The sequence below is a fragment of the Theropithecus gelada genome, chromosome 5 (assembly GCF_003255815.1).
Source record: "Theropithecus gelada isolate Dixy chromosome 5, Tgel_1.0, whole genome shotgun sequence".
Lineage (NCBI taxonomy): Eukaryota > Metazoa > Chordata > Mammalia > Primates > Cercopithecidae > Theropithecus > Theropithecus gelada.
The window spans coordinates 15,260,396-15,277,107 of record NC_037672.1 but is presented as its reverse complement, the minus strand read 5'-3'; the positions used below and the strand labels follow the sequence as shown (position 1 = coordinate 15,277,107).

Sequence of the window (16,712 nt, the reverse complement as noted above, 5' to 3'; positions counted from 1 at the left end):
GAAGGAAGGAAGGAAGGAAGGAAGGGAAGGAAGGAAAAGAAGGCAAGGAAGGCAAGGCAGGCAAGGAAGGCAAGGCAGGAAGGAAGGAAGGAAGGAAGGAAGGAAGGAAGGAAGGAAGGAAGAAACAAACAAACAAACAAACAAACTTCTTTAATGAAAGCCTAATGAAAAAAAAATTTTAAAAATCCACATTTTGTTTGTTTGAAAATGTTTTTATTCCAAAGTTATTTTTGAAAACAATTCTGCTTGCATATGATTATAATTTGAGGGTTCTTTTTCCTCAACACATTGAAGAATTTTTCATCTTCCAGGTATTTTTGTTACTATTAAGAAATCAGTGGTCAATCTAATTTTAGTTTCTTGGTACATTTCTATCTTATATCTCTGACTCACTCTAAGATCATCTCTTTATCTTTACCAATCTTCAATTTCAATATATGTTTAGGTATGACTTACATTTTAAGTGTTCTGCTTGGGCTTTATTGGACCCTTGACTAAGAAATGGTATATTTTGTTAATACTGGAAACTCTCAGCCATTACCTTCAAAAATATTACTTCTTTCTCCTTTTTCTGTCATCTCTTTATCTATAAATTCCCCTAGATTTATGTTTCACTCCCTAAGTCTTTCATATTCTTTTGTTCTTATCCACATTTTCCTTCTCTTTTTCTCCCAAGGTTCATTGTGTGTAATTTTCTCATGCCTTTCATCTTATTTATTCTCTCTTTTGCAATGTCTAATTTACATTAATCCTTATACTGAGTTGTTAATATTAGTTTTACTTTCCTTAATTTCCATATATCAAATATGCTTCTTTCCCACTGTGATGGGTCACTTTCGGTAGTCTTTTGTACTGTTATCATTTTTTAAATATTCTTAGATTTTTAACATTTAAACATGTTTGTTTTGTATTTTATATCTGAAAATTCCAGAGTCCAGGGATATTATCCCACATTTTTTTTGTTTGTTGACTTATTCATGATATCTTTTTTTGCTGATGCTTTTGATGATTTTTGTATTCACGTGTGTGTGTGTGCGTGTGCGCGCGCACATGCACAGCACACATGTATGTGACCTCATCTTCTGTGGGATTTTATAGGTGATTAGTGTTTGAGGTCTGAGTTTAAAGTCTTTTCTTCTAGAAACAATTGGTATTTGCTTCTGCCACATTAATGGAGACCCTACAAATCCAAAGTGAAACTGTGAACTAAAAGATAGAGAGGAGAAAGTTAATGAACAGTCAAGCAGCCAGTTAGAGTAGGTCCCTGGTAAAACTCCTTAAAACAAAGAACAGCCTGGAAATCAAACTGCAGGCCCCAGATAAGAGAAAGTTCATGTCCTTGAATGGAAATGCTTACTCTGTAAACCCATATGAACAAATTCCACTCCTTTTCAGAATTTTTCTCTTCTTGGCACATCTAAGTCTGTTACTTTTCACCAATTGGTCTCTTACTTTTCACCTATTTTACATATGCCTACCTTTCTCTAATTGGCCATGGGTGAAGTCTTCATTTACATCAGGTGAATCATAGTTTCAGCTGTTGATTGGTCCTGAGCCAAGGTCCCTGAACAAGCTTTCACTTCACTCCCTGACTGGTCCTGGGCCAAGGTCCGGGGCCAAACCTTCACCTCTGCCTCCAATTGGTTCTTCACACTCTCATACCTCTTTCTAAGTGGTGCTTTCTCCAAAATGGCCTACAGACCAGTCAGCACATTTCTCCCCTTTACAGTCCATAAAAACCCCAGACTCAGCCTCATAGCTGGCAATTCTCTTTCTGGCCCCTTCTCTGCTTGAGGGAGCTTTCCTCTTTTGCTTATTAAACTTTCACTCCAACTTCACCCTTGGTGTCCATGCTCCTTAATTTTCTTGGATGTGAGACAAAGAACTCTGGGTAATACCTCAGACAATGAAGCTGCTTCAATAGATATGAAGAAATTAGAAGTAATGTAATCAGGGAAACAAAAACATAGAAAATATAAATGAAAATTAAATGACACTTTAGCTAGGGATTTTCATGACTGTGAATACCCAGACAGTACAAAATTTCTGTACATACCCAGATGAATTTGAATTTGTAATTAGTATTCTTAGGGTAGACATTGTTTTAGGCAGGTAAAACTATTGTATGATAATGTGAATATATCTGTCTCACTATGCATTTGTCAAACCTCATTCAACTGTACTGCCCAGAGTATGTCTTAATGTATGCAAATTAAAAATATATATTATATATATTTAAGTGGTCAGGCGAATCCTAGGATGAAACACACAACGTGAAAAAACAATCTAAGTGTATTATAAATGTATGAAACATCTTCAGTGAAGAAGTTGGAGGGAAGGGAAAGGTACTCACTTAAGTACATTTGGAAACGATTAGAGTCTATAAAACTAAAAACAAAATTAATTATACATAAACACTATACTCTAGCTGATAAAGTTGTTCCTCCTGGTTGCACAAGTTAACAATTCTGATATTACTACATATATATGCTAGAACTGAACAGTTAAGTAAATGAATGGCAGATGGTAAGAGCAGGTTTCTCACTGTTACAGTAGGAGGTTACAGGCAATCCAGGGGAAAAGCTAGAATAATTCCTATGATTTTGGACTGCAGTTGGAGACATCAGTAAAAACAGATACAGATTATATCATCTGTATCAATATTATGCAAAATATAAGTACAATTAATACAATTAATATGATATCTGTGTAGATATTATATTAATAAATTTTATGCATACTACTTATGTATACATGAATTAGTATATACACATTTATTTCCTTATTCTGTCAACTGAGAAGCCTGGAACTAACAGCACCCTAATAGCAATGAACACACTTAGCCCAGATCTTGGTTTCTAATACCATTCTCCAATAAAAGAAACCAGGTAATCCTGAAGAAATGGCTGATTCTAGCACTGGGGCAAGGAATACACAAGATGAGACTGTAGCATCTTGCAGTGCCAGAAAGTAAGGAAATACTAAAACACACACAATGATGGAGACATATCAAAAAGAAATAGGAGCTCACAGAAAGAGTTCCAAATAGCCAAAGCAGCTTAAACTTATTATAATCCAAGGTATAAAATATATGAACATGGGTCCACATTGATACAATAGATAATAGAATAAATAAAATAATTGTGGGAGAAGAGACAAAATCTCCCATACAGAAAAATTCTAAATAGTCTAGAAAGATACTAATAATTGGGGGATCCGTTCCAAGATGCCAAATAGGAACAGCTATGGTCTGCAGCTCCCAGCATTACCGATGCAGAAGACAGGTGATTTCTGCATTTCCAACTGAGGTACCTGGTTCATTTCATTGGGACTGGTTGGACAGTGGGTGCAGCCCAAGGAGGGCAAGCTGAAGCAGGGCGGGGAGTCGCCTCACCCGGGAACCACAAAGGGTCAGGGGATTTCCCTTTCCTAGCCAAGGGAAGCTGCGGCAGACTGTACCTGGAAAAACAGGACACTCCCACCCAAATACTGCACTTTTCCCAAGGTCTTAGCAACTGGCAGAAAATGAGATTCTCTTCCATGCCTGGCTCAATGGGTCCCATGCCTACAGAGCCTTGCCCATTAATAGCACAGCAGTCTGAGATAGAACTGCGAGGCAGCAGCCTGGCTGGGGGAAGGGTGTCTGCCATTGCTGAGGCTTGAGTAGGTAAACAAAGTGGTTAGAAAGCTCAAACAGGGTGGAGCCCACCACAGCTCAGCAAGGTCTACTGCCTCTAGACTCCACCTCTGTGGACAAGGCTCAGCCGAACAAAAGGCGGCAGACAACTTCTGCAGACTTAAATGTCCCTGTCTGACAGTGCTGAAAAGAGCAGTGGTTCTCCCAACACAGCGTTTGAACTCTGAGAATGGACAGACTGCCTCCTCAAGTGGGTCCCCGAACCCTGTGTAGCCTAACTGGGAGACACCTCCCAGTAGGGGCCGACAGACACCTCACATAGGAGGGTGCCCCTTTGGGATGAAGCTTCTGGAGGAAGGATGAGAAAGCAATATTTACTGTTCTGCAATATTTGCTGTTCTGAGCCTCCGCTGGTGACACCCAGGCAAACAGGGTCTGGAGTGGACCTCCAGCAAATTCCAACAGTCCTGCAGCTGAGGGACCTGACTGTTAGAAGGAAAACTAACAAAGAGAAAGGAATAGCATCAATGTCAACAAAAAGGACATCTACACCAAAACCCCATCTGTAGGTCACCAACATCAAAGACCAAAGGTAGATAAAACCACAAAGATGGGGAGAAACCAGAGCAGCAAAGCTGAAAATTCTAAAAATCAGAATGCCTCTTCTCCTCCAAAGGACTGCAGCTCCTCGCCAGCAACGGAACAAAGCTGGATGGAGAATGACTTCGACGAGTTTACAGAACTAGGCTTCAGAAGGTTGGTAATAACAAACGTCGCCAAGCTAAAGAAGCATGTTCGAACTCATCACAAGGAAGCTAAAAACCTTGAAAAAAGATTACACAAATGGCGAACCAGAATAAACAGTGTAGAGAAGACCTTAAATGACCTGATGGAGCTGAAAACCATGGCACGAGACCTTCATGACGCATACACAAGCTTCAATAGCCAATTTAATCAAGTGGAAGAAAGGGTATCAGTGATTGAAGATCAAATTAATGAAATAAAGCGAGAAGACAAGGTTAGAGAAAAAAGAGTAGAAAGAAATGAACAAAGCCTCCAAGAAATATAAGACTATGTGAAAAGACCAAATCTATGTTTGATTGGTGTACCTGAAAGTGATGGGGAGAATGGAACCAAGTTGGAAAACACTCTTCAGGATATTATCCAGGAGAACTTCCCCAGCTTAGCAAGACAGGCCAACATTCAAATTCAGGAAATACAGAGACCACCACAAAGACACTCCCTAGGAAAAGCAACCCCAAAACACATAATTGTCAGTTTCACCAAGGTTGAAATGAAGGAAAAAATTGTTAAGGGCAGCCAGAGAGAAAAGTTAGGTCACCCACAAAGCAAAGCCCATCAGACTAACAGTGGATCTCTCGGGAGAAACCCTACAAGCCAGAAGACAATGGGAGCCAATATTCAACATTCTTAAAGAAAAGAATTTTCAACCCAAAATTTCATATCCAGCCAAACTAAGCTCTATAAGTGAAGGAGAAATAAAATCCTTTACAGACAAGCAAATGCTGAGAGATTCTGTCACCACCAGGTCTGCCTTAGATGAGTTCCTGAAGGAAGCACTAAACATGGAAAGAAACAACCTGTACCAGCCACTGCAAAAACATGCCAAATTGTAAAGACCATCAATGCTATTAAGAAACTGCATCAATTAACAAGCAAAATAACCAGCTAACATCATAATGACAGGATCAAATTCACATACAATAATATTAACCTTAAATGTAAACGGGCTAACTGCCCCAATTAAAAGACACAGACTGGCAAATTGGATAAAGAGTCAAGACCCATCAGTGTGCTGTATTCAGGATACCCATCTCATGTGCAGAGATCCACATAGGCTCAAAATAAAGGGATGGAGGAAGATCTACCAAGTAAATGGAAACCAAAAAAGCAGGGGTTTCAATCCTAGTCTCTGATAAAACAGACTTTAAACCAACAAAGATCAAAAGAGACAAAGAAGGTCATTACATAATGACAAAGGGATCAATTCAACAAGAAGAGCTAACTATCTTAAATATATATGCACCCAATACAGGAGCACCCAGATTCATAAAGCAAGTCCTTAGAGACCTACAAAGAGACTTAGACTCCCACACGATAATAATGTGAGGCTTTAACATCCCACTGTCAATATTAAAAAGATCAAAGAGACAAAAGGTTAACAAGGATATCCAGGACTTGAACTCAGCTCTGTACCAAGCAGACCTAAGAGACATCTACAGATATCTCCATCCCAAATCAACAGAATATATACATTTTTCTCAGCACCATATCGCACTTACTCTAAAATTGACCACATAATTGGAAGTAAAGCACTCCTCAGCAAATATAAAAGAACAGAAATCACAACAAACTGTCTCTCAGACCACAGTGCAATCAAATTAGAACTCAGGATTTAAAAACTCACTCAAAACCACACAACTACATGGAAACTGAACAACCTGCTCCTGAATGACTACTGGGTAAATAATGAAATGAAGGCAGAAACAAAAATGTTCTTTGAAACCAATGAGAACAAAGATACAACATACCAGAATCTGTGGGACACATTTAAAGCAGTGTGTAGAGGGAAATTTATAGCACTAAATGCCCACAAGCGAAAGCAAGAGAGATCCAAAATCGACACGCTAACATTACAATTAAAAGCACTAGAGAAGTAAGAGCAAACACACTCAAAAGCTAGCAGAAGACAAGAAATAAATAAGATCAAAGCAGAACTGAAGGAGATAAAAACACAAAAAACCCTTCAAAAAATCAGTGAATCCAGGAGCTGGTTTTTTGAAAAGATCAACAAAATGGATAGACCGCTAACAAGGCTAATAAAGAAGAAAAGAGAGAAGAATCAAATAGATGCAATAAAAAATGATAAAAGGGATATCACCACCAATCCCACAGAAATACAAACTACAATCAGAGAATACTATAAACACCTCCATGCAAATAAACTAGAAAATCTAGAAGAAATGGATAAATTCCTGGACATATACACCCTCCTAAGACTAAACCAGGAAGAACTTGAATCTCTGAATAGACCAATAACAGACTCTGAAATTGAGGCAATAATTGGTAGCCTACCAACCAAAAAAAGTCTAGGACCAGACGGAATTCACAGCCAAATTCTACCAGAGGTACAAAGAGGAGCTGGTACCATTCCATCTAAACTATTCCAATCAATAGAAAAAGAGGGAATCCTCCCTAACGCATTTTATGAGGCCAATATCATCCTGATACCAAAGCCTGGCAGATACACAACAAAAAAAACAGAGAAATTTAGACCAATATCCCTGATGAACACCAATGCAAAAATCCTCAATAAAATACTGGCAAACTGAATCCAGCAGCACGTCAAAAAGCTTTTCCACCACAATCAGATCAGCTTCATCCCTGGGATGCAAGCCTGGTTCAACATATGCAAATCAATAAACATAATCCATCACATGAACAGAACCAATGACAAAAACCACATGATTATCTCAATAGATGCAGAAAAGGCCTTTGACAAAATTCAACAGCCCTTCATGCTAAAAACTCCCAACAAACTAGGTATTGACGGAATGTATCTCAAAATAATAAGAGCTATTTATGACAAACCCACAGCCAATATCATACTGAATGGGCAAAAACAGGAAGCATTCCCTTTGAAAACTGGCACAAGACAAGGATGTCCTCTCTCACCACTCCTATTCAACACAGTGTTGGAAGTTCTGGCCAGGGAAATCAGACAAGAGAAGGAAATAAAGGGTATTCAATTGGAAAACAGGAAACCAAATTGTCCCTGTGTGCAGATGACATGATTGTATATTCAGAAAACCCCATCGTCTCAGCCCAAATTTCCTTAAGCTGATAAGCAACTTCAGTAAAGTCTCTGGATACAAAATCAATGTGCAAAAATCACAAGCATTTCTATACACCAATAACAGACAAACAGAGAGCCAAATCATGAGTGAACTCCCATTCACAATTGCTTCAAAGAGAATAAAATACCTAGGAATCCAACTTACAAGGGATGTGAAGGACCTCTTCAAGGAGAACTACAAACCACTGTTCAACAAAATAAAAGAGGACACAAACAAATGGAAGAACATTCCCATTCCATGCTCATGGATAGGAAGAATCAATATCGTGAAAATGGCCATACTGCCCAAGGTAATTTATAGATTCAATGCCATCCCCATCAGGCTACCGATGACTTTCTTCACAGAACTGGAAAAAACTACTTTAAAGTTCTTATGGAACCAAAACAGAGGCCACATTGCCAAGACAATCCTAAGCAAAAAGAACAAAGCTGGAGGCATCACGCTATCTGACTTCAAACTATACTACAAGGCTACAGTAACCAAAACAGCATTGTACTGATACCAAAAAAGATATATAGACCAATGGAACAGAACAGAGGCCTCAGAAATAACACCATACATCTACAACCATCTGATCTTTGACATACCTGACAAAAACAAGAAATAGAGAAAGGATTCCCTGTTTAATAAATGGTGCTGAGAAAACTGCCTAGCCATATGTAAAAAGCTGAATCTGGATCCCTTCCTTACACCTTATACAAAAATTAATTCAAGATGGATTAAAGACTTAAACGTTAGAACTAACACTATAAAAACCCTAGAAGAAAACCTAGGCAATACCATTCAGGACATGGGCATGGGCAAGCACTTCATGACTAAAACACCAAAAGCAATGGCAACAAAAGCCAAAATTGACAAATGGGATCTAATTAAACTAAAGAACTTCTGCTCAGCAAAAGAAACTACCCTCAGAGTGAAAAAACAACCTAGAGAATGGGAGAAAATTTTTGTGATCTACCCATCTGACAAAGATCCAGAATCTGCAAAGAACTCAAATTTACAAGAGAAAAACAAACACCACCAAAAAGTGGGCAAAGGATACGAACAGACACTTCTCAAAAGAAGACATCTATGCAGCCAACAGACCCATGAAAAAATGCTCATCATCACTGGTCATCAGAGAAATAAAAATCAAAACCACAATGAGATACCATCTGATTCCAGTGAGAATGGCAATCATTAAAAAGTCAGGAAACAATAGATGCTGGAGAGGATGTGGAGAAACAGGAACGCTTTTACGCTGTTGGTTGGAATGTAAATTAGTTCAACCATTGTGGAAGACAGTGTGGCAATCCCTCAAGGATCTAGAACTAGAAATACCATTTGACCCAGCAATCCCATTACTGGATATATAACCAAAGGATTATAAATCATTCTACTATAAAGACACAGGGACACATACATTTATTGCAGCACTGTTCACAACAGCAAAGACTTGCAACCAACCCAAATGCCCACCAATGATAGACCAGATTAAGAAAATGTGGCACATATACACCATGGAATACTATGCAGTCATAAAAAAGGATGAGTTCATGTCCTTTGCAGGGACATGGATGCAGCTGGAAACCATCTTTCTCAGCAAACTATTGCAAGAACAGTAAACCAAACACCACATGTTCTCACTAATAGGTGGGAACTGAACAATGAGATCACTTGGACACAGGGCGGGGAACATCAGACACCAGGGTCTGTCGAGAGATGAGGGGCTGGGGAAGGGATAGCATTAGGAGAAGTACCTAATGTAAATGACCAGTTGATGGGTGCAGCAAACCAACATGACACATGTATACATATGTAACAACCCTGCATGTTGTGCACATGTACCCCAGCACTTAAAGTATAATAATAAAACACACACACACACACAATAAATAAATAAACAAACAAACAAATAAATAAATAAATGAATAAAAGATAGTAATGATCAGGGAAATGTAAATCAACATCACAATGTGATACCACCTTACTCTTGCAAGAATGGTCATAATCAAAAAACCAAAACATAATAGATGTTGGTGTGAATGTGGTGAAAAGGGAACACTATTCTACACTACTGGTGGGAATGCAAACTAGTACAACCACTATGAAAACCAGTGTGGAGATTCCTTTAAAAGCTAAAAGTAAAACTACCATTTGATCCAGAAATTCCACTGCTGAGTATCTACCCAGAGAAAAAGAAATCATTATATAAAAAAGATACTTGCACATACATGTTTATAGCAGCACAATTCACAATTGCAAAAATGTGGATCCAGCCCAAATGCCTACTTGCTCAATGCCCAAATGCCCATTTTGCCCACAAAAATATGGAGCCAGCCCAAATACCCAATCCAATGAGTGGATAAAGAAACTGTGATATATATATATATATATATATATATATAATGACATACTACTCAGCCATAAAAAGGAATGAATTAATGACATTCACAGCAACTTGGATGGGATTGGAGACTATTCTAAGTGAAGTAACTCAGGAATGGAAAACCAAACATTGTATGTTCTCACTCATAAGTGGGAGCTAAGATATGAGGATGCAAAGACATAAGAAGGATACAATGGACTTTGGGGACTCCAGCAGAAGAGGTGGGAAGGGGATAAAAGGCTACGACATGGGTTCAGTGTATACTGCTCAGGTGATGGGTGCACCAAAATCTCACAAATCACCTCTAAAGAACTTACTGATGTAACCGAATACCACCCTTTCCTCAAAAAACCTATGGAAATAAAAAAAATAAAAATTCTAAATTGTCTATGAAGATATTCTGCCTTCAAAGAGGCAAAACATAACTCCTTATTTCTTAAATGTGAGCTACACAAAGTGGCTTCCTTCCAAAAAATACGGTACAGAAGAAGGGAGTAACTTTAGTGAAGAAATGTGACAAACACTAACCCCACCAGTAATGAAGTCAATATGAGCAGTGATAAGTCATGTTGATAGTGTTTACCCTTGATACCAATATACGACTTTACCTTTGTGGTCTTTCTTTCAAAAGTCCTGACCCCAATCTAAGCAAGAGAAAAACATCAGACAAATGCTAATTAAGGAACATTCTACAAAATACCTGACTGGCAATTCTCAAAAGCATCAAAGTCATCAAAAAACAAGGAAAGTCTGAGAAATTATGATAGCCAAGAGAACCTCAGAAATTATAACATCCAAGTGGAATGTGGGATCCTGAAAGGAATTCAGGAACAGAAGAAGGAGATTAGGTAAAAATTAAGGAATGATGAATAAATTACATTCTTTAGTTAATAATAATATACCAATACTGGTTGTAACATTTCAATGGTAACAAATATGCTATACTAACGTAAAAGGTTAATAATAAGGAAAACCAAATGTGGCATAAATGAGAACTCTCTGTGCTGTCTCTGCAATTTTTCTGTAAATGTTAAACTGTTCTAAACAATAAAGTTTATTGGTAAAATTCTTTATCCTCTTCTACAAAATAAAGTTTACTAATACATCAGAAACACCCTCATGGACATACTCAGAAATAATGTTAGACTGAATGTCTGGGCACTCCATGACCCAGTCAAGTTGAAGCATAAATTAGACATCATAGTTGGAGTCAACAATAATCCAGACAGCAGACCTCCACCCTCTTTGCCTCCACTCCTGGCAACTGGGAGCCCATCTCCTTTTTGCACGGGGAACTCAGCTGCAGTGTCTACTCTGCTCCGTTACTCAGCTGCAAGGTCTACTCTGCTCGGTTAGTGGCCTTCCTTCCAGAGGGGAATGCTGTCAGGAACACAGCCTTACTGCAGTAATGAAGACACTTCAACATTTACTCCCTGAGCCTGTGTAAGGACCAAATGAGAGAGTGTGTGGGTGTGGTAACACACTGTGCATGCTGTTGAGTTCTACAGAGGTGAAAGGCTGTTATTATTCTACTATTTTCCTGTGGTTTAGCGGCACTCACATTATCTTTATGTTTTCTAGGCAGAAATTTAAAAAAAAAATAACATATCTGAAAAGCTAAGCTCCTGTGAATTCAAAAGACAGGATGGTTGGGATTGCCTGCATCAAAGAAGAGAATAGCAGCTCGCATTTCTGTGCTGCTCTTGGCACACAAGACACCTTCTAATGTATTATCTCATGTGATCTTTATAAAATCTTGTAAAATAGAGTGTGCTGTTATTATTCTTTTGTAGATATGGAGAAAGACTGGAGAGGTTAAGTGACTGGCCCAAGATAACACAGCTAGGGGGTAACTGAATTATATTTTAACACCAGCCCTCACATTCAAAATCCATATTCTTTTCACTGAAGCACAATCCTTCTTGTAACAGCAAACAGTAAACTCAGCCCTTGGCAGCATAATGATCCGTAAAGAAAGACAAGTAAACTTTCATAACTGAATAATAGATGTTTAGGTTTTTCACATTGAAAAGAGCATATCCAGGTGAGGGGTAAGAGTAACTGAGGAATCTAGTTTTATGTTACCCATTAACTCATATATTCACCCTTCATCCATCCATCCAGTCAGCAAATTAAAAGTCTATTCTCTGCAGAGCATTGTTAGGTGCTGAGAATTCACATGACGACTCTCTCCATCATCACCATCACCAATCATCATCAACAGCAACAACACTTTTATCCCAATTACTTTGATTATGTACATGTAATGTGTGGCTAGGTGGTGTGTCATAAGACTAAGGCTACAAAACATGGCACAGATAGTGTATTCATCACCAATATGGCTCACACTCACCAAGGCAGGCAGCCACTAGAAGGCAGAGTAAAGGAGATACAATCATCTGAACAAAAGTGAAAAAATGCACAATTAATACATGAAGTCCACAAGGACAAATGTACTTGGCGAGGGTATGCTGAGAAGAAGGAATTGTGATATTTAAATTAGTAAAACTGTAAGGAAGTGCCAGGAAGTGGATCCTGAAGATTTTGTTCCCTAGTAGGCAGCTTGACAAAGGCTTTTCAAGCCATAAAGGCAGGGTGATAGCTTGTATCTTTTGCTTCTCTGTTTTTTGTTTTGTTTTGTTTTTATTTCCAATAGGGATGAGTTCTACATTCAGCATATAGTATATCTTGAATAAATGCTGTTTCCCTCAATTCAGAAAGATATTTGTGAAATATTTTTTAGAGAAGCTGCTTTAATTTGGAAAATAATATAAACTCCTCAGAAGGGAAAAATTGCAAATGTATAAACTCTTCCCTTCCCCCTTTTCCATCTAAACAATGCTTCCTATTCTTCTTTAAGATGCAGATCAAATTTGACGTGTGTCAGGAAGACATCTCCCCATTCTGGCAAGCACCACTCAGAGTTGATACTTCTGCTTTGTAACCTCATGGGATACCTACCTGGGACCTGAACACACTTCACTGTAGCCTCTGCCTTTGCTCCTCCTTCTCTGCTGTTTTTGCATATGAAACTCCATGCTCCTATCTTAGGTGAACCCATATATTGTTTAAATATCCACTTATCCATTTAGCTGCAGCAATTCTGTATCTCATTTTTATTTTCCTCTTAGTTTTAGTTTTCAACTTTAATGTAGTCTTTCTACTAGGTCATTCCCAACAGCAAACATTCTTTTTTTACATTCAGCTTAAAAAAATAAAAATAACTATACTTCTCTTAGGAGGCAGACCACAGCCAATGACTAACAATAGCTAGCCCACTGTCTTGAGGTGGGGTTAACTTTGTAGTACAAATTGTTTTCCAAAACTCACTTTGAGATCACACTGAAACTAGTTGTCCTCTGAAGCTACATCCTTGCTTAGCTTTTCTTCCGCTTTATCATTCTTTCCTCACTTCACCTGCTCTGAAAAGCATTTTCCCAATAAACCACTTGAGTACCAATACCCATCTTTGGATGGGTACTTTGTTTTTAGGGACGCCGGCCTAAGACAACTGGTACCCAAAGTGGAGTAGTCCTAGGAGGCTCTAAGGATGGGCTTTTTCAAGTTATGTCACTTGCTGACTGAATGGCAATAAGAATCCCACTACTAGTCTTAGCTGGATTATAGATTGTCCCTGGCATATTCAAGCATTGTAATTGCTAAGACTTCTACTTTTGTTGGACTAAGATGAGACACAATTGGAAGGAGGTGTACTAGCTGATGCAGTATCTTTGACACTTGAGAAATGTAGAATAAATAATAAGAACTGCAACTGGTAGCTGTTTCCAAGCAGCATTGTTTTATTAAAAAGAAAAAAAATGACAGGCTTGGATCTATTATTCAACATGTTAAAGCAGAGAGTCATAGGGTATTTTTGGCAGCGTTTAAAAACTTTTATCTCCTACAGCCAGCAGGCAGACATCGCTTGAGATTAGGCACCAGATCTCATTTTAAGAATCGCAGAATTTTTAAAGAATTGTAGAATTTAAGAGAATCTTGAATTTCCAGCCTATGTTAAGTATACAGTGAAAAAGTCAGGGCCCTGATACAAAGTAGTAGAACCCTAAGATTTGGGATAGGGATATCCAGATAGACGTATTTGAAGAGTGACATCCAGATTCCTTTGAACCCTCTGAACCTATAGAAGTGTCCCACTCTCTTTTTGGAAGGTAGAGAACTTCTTGCCTGAAAACTATGTAGAGACCTAAAATGAAGCAGGTGCTTTACAATGTAATAGTTGCCTTCATCAGAATCTCTTTCCTCCTTTCCTACTGGCCACCAGACCTGGAAGTAGAGACAAACCTCAGCCAGAAATGACAAGAGAAGTGGCAATCCTGCTAAGCAAAGAAAGGAATGATTTGCCAAAGGAGCTGTAGGACCATGTGCTAACATGTATTGTCAGGAACTCAGATTGGTGGATCCTGAGCACGTGGGAACATGTTTTCAACATGAGGCATTCCTCTGTAACACAATGTTTAACATCTGGCAAGGACACTATGTGATTGTTCTAACACATTACTGGAGTAACTCTTGAGAGCTTGGGAAATGTTGTGGTCCATCTTGTAGAAAGGAGAGACCAGAGCAGCCATGGAAAACTCTGGAGGAAGGAATCCTGAGCCTCAGAGAAGCAGGGATGCTAGAACATGTCTATCATAGGAGAACAGAAAATGTACCAACTACACATGTTCTTAAGATGGCTCATCAGTTTAGACCATAACAGTGTTTATTCCTCATCTGAAAACTCAGATGAACCTCTGAACTTGACTTTTTCAAGAAGTTTTCAAATTCAAATAATCTGGACAAGAGCACTAACCCAGTGTTCGGGATGAACCCTTTTAGTGCCAAATCTTTATACACAGCTCTTCCACCTCAAAGCGCATTTCCCCCCTCCTACTTTCATGCCACCAGTTTAGACCAGTATTCCTGGGCTACGACCATACCCAGCCCTGGATTAAATGAGCTTGCTACCACATATAGCCTACACCTGCCCAACTGGAGCAACTACCTTTGCTGATATGCAACAAAGGAGAAAGTACCAACGGAAACAAGGATTTCAGGGAGAACTGCTTGATGAAGCACAAGACTACATGTCAGGCCTCGATGTTATGACACACTCCGACTCCTGTCTGTCTCGCAAGAAGATCAAGAAGACAGAGTGGCCCGTATGCATGTGACTTATGTGCAAGAAATTCCAGAAAAGCAGTTCCCTTCTGCGACATAAATACGAACACACAGACCACATCAGTGTCAGATTTGTAAGAAAGCGTTTATACACAAGCACCGCCTTATCGCGCATTCAAGGCTTCCCTCGGGGGAGAAGCCCTATAAGTGTGATAAACGTGGCAAGCGCTTCTCACACTCGGGCTGGTACTCGCAGCACAGGAATCGCAGGTATTCCTACCGCAAGCGGGAGGCGGAGGAGCGGCAAGCGGCGGGGCGCAAGGCACGCGAGACAGGGCACTGGGAACCCACCGAGCTGCTAATGAACCGGGCTTACTTGCAGAGCATTACCCCTCCAGGGTACTCGGACTCGGAGGAGCGGGCGAGTATGGCGAGGGATGGCGAGAGCCAGAAAGAGCGCGAGAAAGAGGGCGAGGATGGCTACCGGAAGCTGGGCAGACAAGATGGCGACCAGGGGTTCCAGGCGGAAGAGGAAGAAAGTGAAAATAAAAGTATGGATACGGATCCCTAAACGATACAAGATGAAGAAGAAACTGGAGATCACTCCAGGTACGGTAGTTCGGAGGATGGGGAAATGGAAACCAAATCAGACCACGAGGAGGACAATATGGAAGATGGCATGGAATAAACTACTGCATTTGAAGCTTCCTTTTTTTTTTTTTTCAGTAGTATTGTTACCTGCTTGAAAACACTGCTGTGTTAAGCTGTTCATGCACGTGCCTGACGCTTCCAGGAAGCTGTGGAGAGGGACAGAAGGGGCGGTTCAGCCAAGACAGATGTAGACAGAGTTGAAGCTGGGTATTGTTAAAAACTGCATTATGCAAAAATTTTGTACCGTGTTAAGGCCTAAAACCTGTGTGGTTCAGAGACAAATTCCTGTGTTTAATAGCATTTATACTTTAAGCACAATAGAAAATTGTAAAAATTGCACCCTACTTAAGTATCACTACAAACTTTAAAAAACGATGTCTAATTTACATAAGTACATTTTTAAAAGGTGCCAGCACTACCATACATCATTATTGTTATTCCTTTTTAATTTGCTCGCACTACAATGCATCAGTATTATGATTTCTCTGTACTTTCCTTTTGTTATTCATCAATTCCCCCCCCCCCTTTTTTTTCCCAGCTTAAGTAACCAAACAATTTTAGGCCTCAATTTTTTTTTTTTTTTTTTCTGTTAAGGAACTTGAAGTGTTGCATGTGTGAATTTAAGATACTGAAGTTTTAAAGTGACCTGGATGTAAAGGAAAAAGTAAGATGAGAAATAAAGCCTTTGTAAGGTGGTTTTAAAAGCCTTATAGGCAAACCTTTTACTCTGTGTTTCTGCCAGTGCCATCCTTGTACAGTATTAAGAGGGTAACATGAGTTACCTTTGCACCAGCTTCAGTGTTAAGCTCACCCTGTTCTTTGAAGCACCCATGTCAGTATTTGAAGAATAGGCAGCAGTTCCTTAGTTTACATATGTTTGTGCAATTATTTTCTGTACTTTTTTGTTCATTAATTTTGTCAGTATTACACCAAACTGTTTTTGCAACAACCAAAAATTTTTTTTGCATTCATTTAATTTTAGGTCAAATAACATTTTATCTGTGTGGCTCATTTTATATTTCCTAGTTTTATTTATTTCATACTATAGTGCATAGTA

The 16,712-nt window shown here is 39.0% G+C and overlaps 1 pseudogene; it reads left to right on the top strand.

The window, feature by feature from the left end:
- The first annotated feature begins 14,898 nt into the window (after positions 1-14,898).
- Positions 14,899-15,692, top strand: LOC112625242 (annotated as a pseudogene).
- Positions 15,693-16,712: the final 1,020 nt, after the last annotated feature.